At 28.5% G+C, this 8,753-nt stretch overlaps 2 pseudogenes; one reads left to right on the forward strand and one right to left on the reverse strand.

The window, feature by feature from the left end:
* Window positions 1-492: 492 nt before the first annotated feature.
* Window positions 493-2,201, reverse strand: LOC149880422 (uncharacterized; annotated as a pseudogene).
* A 2,703-nt stretch (window positions 2,202-4,904) lies between these two features.
* On the forward strand, window positions 4,905-8,075 carry LOC149880423 (uncharacterized; annotated as a pseudogene).
* The last annotated feature ends 678 nt before the right edge of the window (window positions 8,076-8,753 follow it).

Here is an 8,753-nt window from a genome sequence, read left to right on the forward strand (position 1 = left end):
TAGGTATAACTTTTGAATTTCTTTCAACAGAGTTGTCATGATTAAAGTGGGATTGCAAGTTGCAACCTATCATATTTATTTTGAAAATGGGAGAAATTTCCAAAAGTTCAGTTTGATCGGGATTTCTGGTAAGGATTCGAGGGCCCCCTGAGCTTGAGGGCCCCGGGGCACTGCCCCGCGTAGCCCTTAGGTTGCTACGCTGCTGTATCTCTTTACTAATTAATCAGCATCATAACAATATTAGAGATTGATAAAATTAAATCAAGGGAAAAAATTGAAATAAGGATTTTAGGATAATTACCCGACTAAATCGACTTTTAGTCGATTAGTAGGAGACTCATAGTCGATTAAATCGACTATTCGAATTTTCAAAGTCGACTAATTTCGATTTTCGACTAGTCGACTTTTAGTCGATTTAGTCGAGGTCGATAACAACACTAATCATTATTTAGGCAATTTTGAAGGAAAATTAACAATTTGGAAGCCTAAATTTCAAAAAAGTTTATTATTAAAACTTATAATTAAACACATTAATCTAAATAGGACAAAGATACAAATATTTTTTCTTAGTCAAATCTCTTTAGGTTATTATAATTAATCTTCTTTTCAAGAATCGATTTCCAATTACCCTTCAGCCTATCAAATAACTCAGTCTTTGGTCCACTTGTTTTACCACCAATAAGAACATTTGAAAAGTGCTACAATATATTTATATCAAACCATTTAAATAAAGTTTATTAATAAATCATTTAATTCATCAAGAAAAATTCATAATTAAATATATAAATAAATATAAAAATATTGTATGATTTTTTCAATATTTACCTTAATATGTAATTCATAAACTTGATGACGATAAGCCATCCAAAGTAAAGCTTTTCCTCTCCACTGCTCAATTAGAGTACAGACTCCTTTTAGCCAACCAGTACTTTTAACTGTGGTATCAAAGGACAGACAATCAACATAGTTGCATAGCTCCTAGTCTCGTAAAGTTTTTTTGATTGCTTTCTCAAGAGACGCAGCAGTGCTATCTTTCACAATTAAAACACCATAAAGTTGGATTTTCTGAGAGATCTGGTCAACTGATTAGTACAGCCATTCTATCAACTTTTTCTTTACCAGGTTCTTTCATTTCTAACATAATTTTTGAGTCAAAATGCACAGTAAGACTTTTACCTTCGGCCAATTTAACAAAGTTGTCTTTAATATTATATGCAGTTTTTCTTATACTTAATTTTTTCTGCCTCAAAATACTTCGTTTAGAAATAGAAAAATTATCTGTCGTTCCAGAACTATTATTTATAAAAGAACCAGGAGTTGCACTCAGTGCAGTTGAACTTATTCCATATTATGATGCTGTTGGAGATAATGTTTTCCTAAATTTTTTGGAACAATAAAAGAAACAACATTAGATTTTCTAATTTTCATAGAAGGCTGTAGATACTCTTCATCTTGTTTATCATCTAAGGTATTTAAAATTTTTGTTGTGTTTTCATATTTCTCAGTAACCAACTCATTCTGTTTTCTTATCGACTTTTTTGTTTTTTGATTTTTCATTTTCATTTCTCTTTTTGTTTTGTTTTTTACAAATTTTTGTGAAGTTTTATCTCTACCTAACATTTTCTAAACACGCGCTCCTATCTGGTCGTTAAGAAAATCTTTTTCTTCTCTTCTAGTTTTTATATCTTTAGTTTTATCTTTCATAATAATAACTTCACAATTCTTTTCACTTACATCAAATACCTCCTCTAGCATTCTTGAAAACTGTTCTCTTTTTAAAACTGAATTTGTACTTAAACGGTTCCTGTGTTTGTTTAAATCTTTTCTCTTCTTTTCTAAGTGAACAATCTTGTCTCTAAAACAAATGTAGAAGAATGTATTAAAATTAATGTAATTTATTATAAAAATATGAATATATAAAGTTGTATGACTTTATAATCGTTACTTATATAGCATAAATTTGAAATTGAATTAAACTATAAATTAAAATTATTTTAGTTTTATAAAAACCTGATATGCTTGTCAGAATTTATGAAAGGAATTCCTGCTTTTCGCCATATTTTCTTCACCTCATAAACAACGCATGGTAAACATTTTTGGAGACAACCGCCTATTTCAGCACATTGTGCAGTAAAGAAATCACCAAGAAGACATGAAGCTATACTAACTGAGGAAATATTTGGAAAATCAGCTTTTAGCATAAGATCTCTGTAATGGTAATATTGCAATACAGCTTTTTTAGTTGGCAATTGTGTATTAGGTATTGTTCCAATTCTTTTTCCAACAAAGAAAAACTTCACGTTCAGATACTTTTCCAAAACTATTGCTTGCTGAGATTATTTTTATTTACACTAAGATAAAAATTTTTAAAATTACCAATTTTTTAACCTAATCCTTCCCCCCCTATCTCCCAAATAGAAACATTATACATTTAAATGGGTAGGGCTGAGGATTTCCATCATCTTTTGCATTAAAACAAATCAATCAAAAATAGATATATCAGGCTACAAAAATAACCCTTAGATATTTTTAAAACTTTTGAAAGTGACCTTGCCACACACCCCCTTCCCCCCTTATTATTTACAAAAAATCTCAATTTTCTAATTTTTATACTGCTGGGACCGACCATAGGGGTACTCATAAAAAAAAAAATTACATTGTACCGTAGAAATTATGTTAATATTTTCAGTAAGAGTGCTCAATACAACGTAGAATATATATATATATATATATATATATATATATATATATATATATATATATATATATATATATATATATATATATATATATATATATATATATATATATATAATATATATATAATACATGTATATATATTTATATATATGAAAATTTCATTTCATTGTGAAGTACATGATTATAATGTATCAAGAAGGTATCTTATTGATTAAGAAGAACTAAATGGTTTCAAAAATCAGGAATAGAAATTAATTTCTTCTTTCGAAATTTGAAACTGGCGAGTAGGCCTAAATTATTGCTTTCTTTCTTACTTTCTTTCGTTCTTTCTATCTTTCTTTCTTTCTTTTTTTCTTTATTCCTTTTATTGCTTTCTTTCTTTATTTCCTTCCTTCTTTATTTCTTTCTATTTTTCTTTCTTCCTTCTTCTTTTCTTTTCTTTCTTTTTTTTTTTTTTTTTTTAATTTCTTTATTGCTTTATTTATTTCCATTTTTTCTTTATTTCTTTAATTTACTTCCTTTCTTCCTTTCTTTATTTCCTTTCCTCTTCTCTTTCTATTAAGAGGTCAGAGCACACGACAGTAATTTTTGTAATTTTGAAACGGTATTTATATTTTTGATTTGTATTTCATGGCTGATGGTTGCCATTGGACATGAAACTTTAAGTACCATTTATAGTTGTTGTTTCTTCATTTTATATATGTGTGTGTGTGTGTCTGTTTGTGTGTGTGTATGTATGTGCATGCATCCACCCATCCATTCATCGATGCATGGAATATGTACATTTAAGTTGTACATATTCGTTGTATATAATACACTTAAGTTGTTTGATTTATCATACCATGTGTGATTTACTATATGTTGCTTATTTTTCAATTAGTACGTCAAATTTTATGGAATTTTCATTTTTCAGAAAATACAATAATATTTGAAAACAAGACAAATTTTGAAAGTTCAAGGAAAAGCTGCAAAATCCAAATGCTTTTCAGGAATTTGTTATCTTTAGTCAACTTTGAAGTTTTAATTGGTGGCGGGTCTAACTAAAACCTATAAATATATGAGAGAAATTTTTAAATTTCTTAAAATTTTTTATTCATTATATGATAAATACATAAGATTGTGTATAAAATACAAGGTGCTGGATTAATACTGACAAATCTTGTTTCTCATAGGACAATGAAAAATAAATATCAACCACTCTACAAAATGCGATATATGGGAATGAGATCATGGTATTTTACTCTTTCATCAAACTTCTCCATTATTAATTTTTAGAAAATACCTTGGAAAACCTGTGGGAATTGACAAAGGTTGAAATATCCAAGGTTATGTTAAGCACATGGTGGATCAGACTGTTAGCAGGGCCAGTATTTTTAACGCTGTTTAAAAGACAATCTTCAACTGTATTTTAGAAAGAAAATATTTTACTATCATATCTTTACTTATAAATCTGCTGCTGAAAAAAAGAAAAAATTAAAAGAAACTCATAGGGAAATGAAACCAACTGTTGAAACTCAGTGGACAAAAGACAATAAAGGCATGAATACATTGCTTGGTGCTCGACAGTCAGTCTCCCTGTTCAAAGCTATGGACTATGATTTCTTCCTTTTCAAAGCATGTTCGTAGAATATGACTATTCTAAGAAGATGATTTGAAAAAAAAGAAATCTGACGAAGGTACTTTTAGTAATATACTAAACTTTATAACAATAACTCTTTTTAATATGCTGATAGTTTGCTCTATATTAAGCTATCAAGATTTATAAGAAGTGAGCATTTTAAGTAGGTTAACGTTTTGTTAGTGTCGCACTATAGCGTAACCACTGTATTCAACCTATAAAATGATATAACTTTAAACGTACAACTAATTTGCTGGATCAGTAAGCTTTACACATGAAAATCATGCATTTTCAGTGTATATGTTTACTTCATGTATCCAAGTGAATATTACTATAGGCAAAGCTAAATGTACAGCGGTGGCCAAAAGTCTTGGAACATAACATTTAACGACCAAAAAAATTTATTTTTGATCTAAAGTATAAATTTTGAAGGTTTGAGGTATATTTTTAAAGAGAATGTTGTTTAAAAAAATACTTACAACTTATTTATTTTTCTATTTATTTTACTGTTATCGTTTATTATTTTTAGTATAAAAATTTATCATAACATAAAATATGTTGTTCCAAGACTTTTGGCCACCACTGTATGAAGAAAAAAAGACATTCTCCAGATTTGAAAAGTATTGAATTCCACAAGTCTGGGTTTGTTAAAAGATGTGCTGCAGATCAAAAAAGGCTCAAAAGTACTATTACTCTATTTTTGTTACTCTCAATTATGTTTTATATTTTACAACTTAAACAAACTAAAACCTATACACTGCAACTATTTTATACAATTTACAATTTAATTTAACTAATGTATACCTCCGTTATATATATAAAAACTAATTGCTTTTGTAAAAAATAACTTAAAATCTTGTAAAAGATAAATCTCTCTGAACTTGCAAGAAAATATGGAATTCTGGGATGTAAAGGCAACATGGTTGTGAGAGAGTTCTTAGAACAAAAAAACGTGGATTTATCACTTTTAGAAACAATAAACTTAATAAACTAAGAGCAAGACGAAAGTTTAACAAATTAACACATGGCCATGAATAACATTTTTTGTTCCAAAAAAAATGTAACCGGTACACATTTTTTGAAATAAAATATAACTTTCTAATTATAGGCAGTGGGGTCTCAGTACCTCTGCCATGACCATTGAACAAGATTAAGCAGATTTAATTGAAAACATTCATTCCGGAAAATTTAGGGACATTAATTGAACCAAAAGAATTCTCAACTTTGATAAAAATCAAAATTGATAAACATGGTCAAATAACAACGTCAATATATAATCTTTCAGCAAGGAAAATGCCACTGTACGAAATACAAATAAAAGAATTTTTGAAGTGCGTGCCTCTCAAAGAATAATTCGAGAAAATAAAGCAGGAATATTTAAGCATAGTTTAATAGTTTGGGCAGGCCATGCTTCTATTTTAAATTCTGGTCGCTTTTTGATTACAGTAAAACCAATTTAAGATGCAAATCTTTTTTTACTGACCAAATAACCTTTAATAAAACTGGAGTCCTCTTTGATGTACAAGAGTTGGTGGAAACACCTTACACACATATATTTGGCTGTATCAATGACAGCATTACCGAAAAACTTTTTTATGTTGAATCTAGAATTGACGACATTTGATCTCTGCATATTCCTGTTCTAGTTGATGGAAAAGAAGTTCATGATGCATTAAGATTTTTCCATGGTAAGAATGTCTATTTTATCATACTTCAATAAGTATAAATGTAAACATAAAATGGTTTTAACAAGATTTCATTTCTAAATTTCAGTTTTGGTTTATTCAGGTGATCATCCAGAAATACAATATGAAGCTGGAAATCTTCATGGTGGTTATTATCTATGCTTGTGTGGTTGCAATATAAATCAATTTACAGGTATCACATATGTTTATTCACATAATATTATACCATTAGAAGAGAGAAGAAAAAAGGTAATATGCCGACAATTGAAAGTTTAACAAAATATTTCTCTATTTGTTTTTTTACTGTTTCAAAAGTTACAACAGTATAATTGCAGAATGGAATAATCTCTGAACCTTTTATTTTTGAATTGGACTTAACAATACAACAATTTCTTTTTCCTAAATAACCTTTTGAAATAAACAAAAAGTGTGAAATTTAAAAAGTGCTTCAATATTTAAACAAGGAAATTGGGTAATTTGCATGAAGCAAGATTAGTCAGACACATAATTAAATAACAAGCTTATATGAAAAAATTTTCTACAAATAGTATCTATGATTGCTATATTCATCTATTCATTAAACATTGAAAATTTATAGTAAAAGCTTTATAAGAAAACCAGAATCATGTTAATATTTCTTCACTAAAGGTTGTTGCTGGCCAAGCAGGAAGAATGTTGAAAGCATTTATTCCTTTTCAACAGCTTAGCTCTGAAATTTTAATCTGTAAATCAATTTCAGAGAGTTAAACATAATTATTCAAGGGCAGAAGCTATTAGAAAAATTTTTGAAGGATGATCTTTCTGGTGTTTCACGAGCTCCAGCATTGTGTTTTGGCAATGAGTTAAGTTCACTAGTTCAATGCGAAACTATGAAGTTAGCCCTATAGAGGCACATCATGATTTTAAAGGCCAGATAAAAAACGTTAGGGATGTTTTTCCAGAAGTTTTGAGCCTCAGCCAGAAAATAGTTTTTGAAGACTCATTAAAATTATGTTTAGGAGGAGAGACACGAAATACGAGGAGCAGACTTTAGGCTGTCAACTATTGTTATCTATGATGCAATTAAAGAGATCTCAAGTACTAAGTAAAAACATTTTTGAAGACTGTAATTGAATTGCTCAATTCTGCTTTATTTATCACAATGCAGGTCACTAAAGACAAATTTTCGCTTATACAATCTTGGATTTCAATATGCCTTTCTTTGCCGATCAATTTTTGGCTTGAATCCATAAAAGATTAACAAGAATAAACTCTATGGTGTATACTACCATTAAATTACAACACATCTTCCTACAGTTGGACGCATCATCTCAACAAGTTCGCTGCATACAGAAATTGAAGAACAAATCTTCTGAAAAATCAAGCAAATTAGTTTGAACACTTCTTCTTGAAAACTTGAATCAATACGTAACAACAGCATCATTCGAATCAAAGCAGAGGAAAACTTTCTAAAAGAGATGAACTACAATTTAATAAAAAAAAGTTCAGTCTCTAATATAACCAAGTTTAGCGAAGCAACAGGTTATAATATCAATTATTTTAACACTATCTCATACACAATTATATATATATATATATATATGTATATAGATCAACCAGTAAAAATCAGACGAAAATTTCAACTCCCATTCATCATAAAACAATACAAGCCCATCTTGAACGAATAAGTGGTTTTATGCTAAATGGAGAAGGCGTTTAGAAAACAATTGTATAGTTTTTCATGATGGAGAAATTGATCCTGATTTTAGGAATGAAGGTCCTAATTTAATGCATTTTTAGGAATGAAGGTCCTAATTTAATGCATTAAAACAACCTTCAATCAGTCAACTTACATTTAAAAAGCTGTTGGGAAAAATACTTTGATAAGAAAGTTAAACTTTCAATAGACTTACTAAACATGAATACAGATACAGAGAATGTTGAAGACAGATATTCAGTATATGAAAACTAAATACCTAATTGATGAAGTATATATTATGAACAAATCTTTACAAATTGGTGTATTTATATAGTTTGTAATTTATATATTTGTTTCACAGGTGAATGAAAAGCAAGAAACATTCAACAAATAATTTGAACTAGACAAACTAATAGACTAAATAATAATAGATACTATATAATAATAAAACTAATAGAAACTTATCAGAACATTTTAACATTTATATTAGAGCATCACCAAACGAAAATAGTAGTATATCTGAAATAAATTTTTAAGTTGTTTTATTGATTACAATTACTAAAACATCTCAAAAATTAAGAGCAGATATGCAAGATAAGAATCCCAAGAAGGCTTAATCAGAATCCCAAGAAGGCTTAATACTGAAGTTCTTAAATCAAACAGTAAAAAAAAAATATCCAGTGATACGTTATTCTATACAGTTAAGGGTGTTCGACAAAATCTAAATGTTTTCTAAGAAAAACAGCATAAAAGTAAGATCATAATTGCTATCGATCTTGCAAATTGATGTGGAGATAGCTTACTCGAAACTCAGACATGAAGTTCCTAACTTTGAAAATAGTTTTTACATAAAATATAACAGACTTCCAGACCACAAAGATCTTTAAGATGAGCCAGTCTCAGAAAAATATTTACGAAAAGCTTAGTAATCCATGTAATACTGTAAAATAATACTTTATTTTTGTTAAATAAAAATGTTTATATTTACCTGCATGTTTTTATCAGTTATCGGTTGTTTCTGCAAAAACGGCCGATAATTGATAAAAACATATAGCTAAATATAAAAATAAAG

This window comes from Hydra viridissima, unplaced genomic scaffold, assembly GCF_058129835.1.
Source record: "Hydra viridissima isolate aposymbiotic clone 2 unplaced genomic scaffold, HvirCarnegie_v1 scaffold_13, whole genome shotgun sequence".
NCBI lineage: Eukaryota > Metazoa > Cnidaria > Hydrozoa > Anthoathecata > Hydridae > Hydra > Hydra viridissima.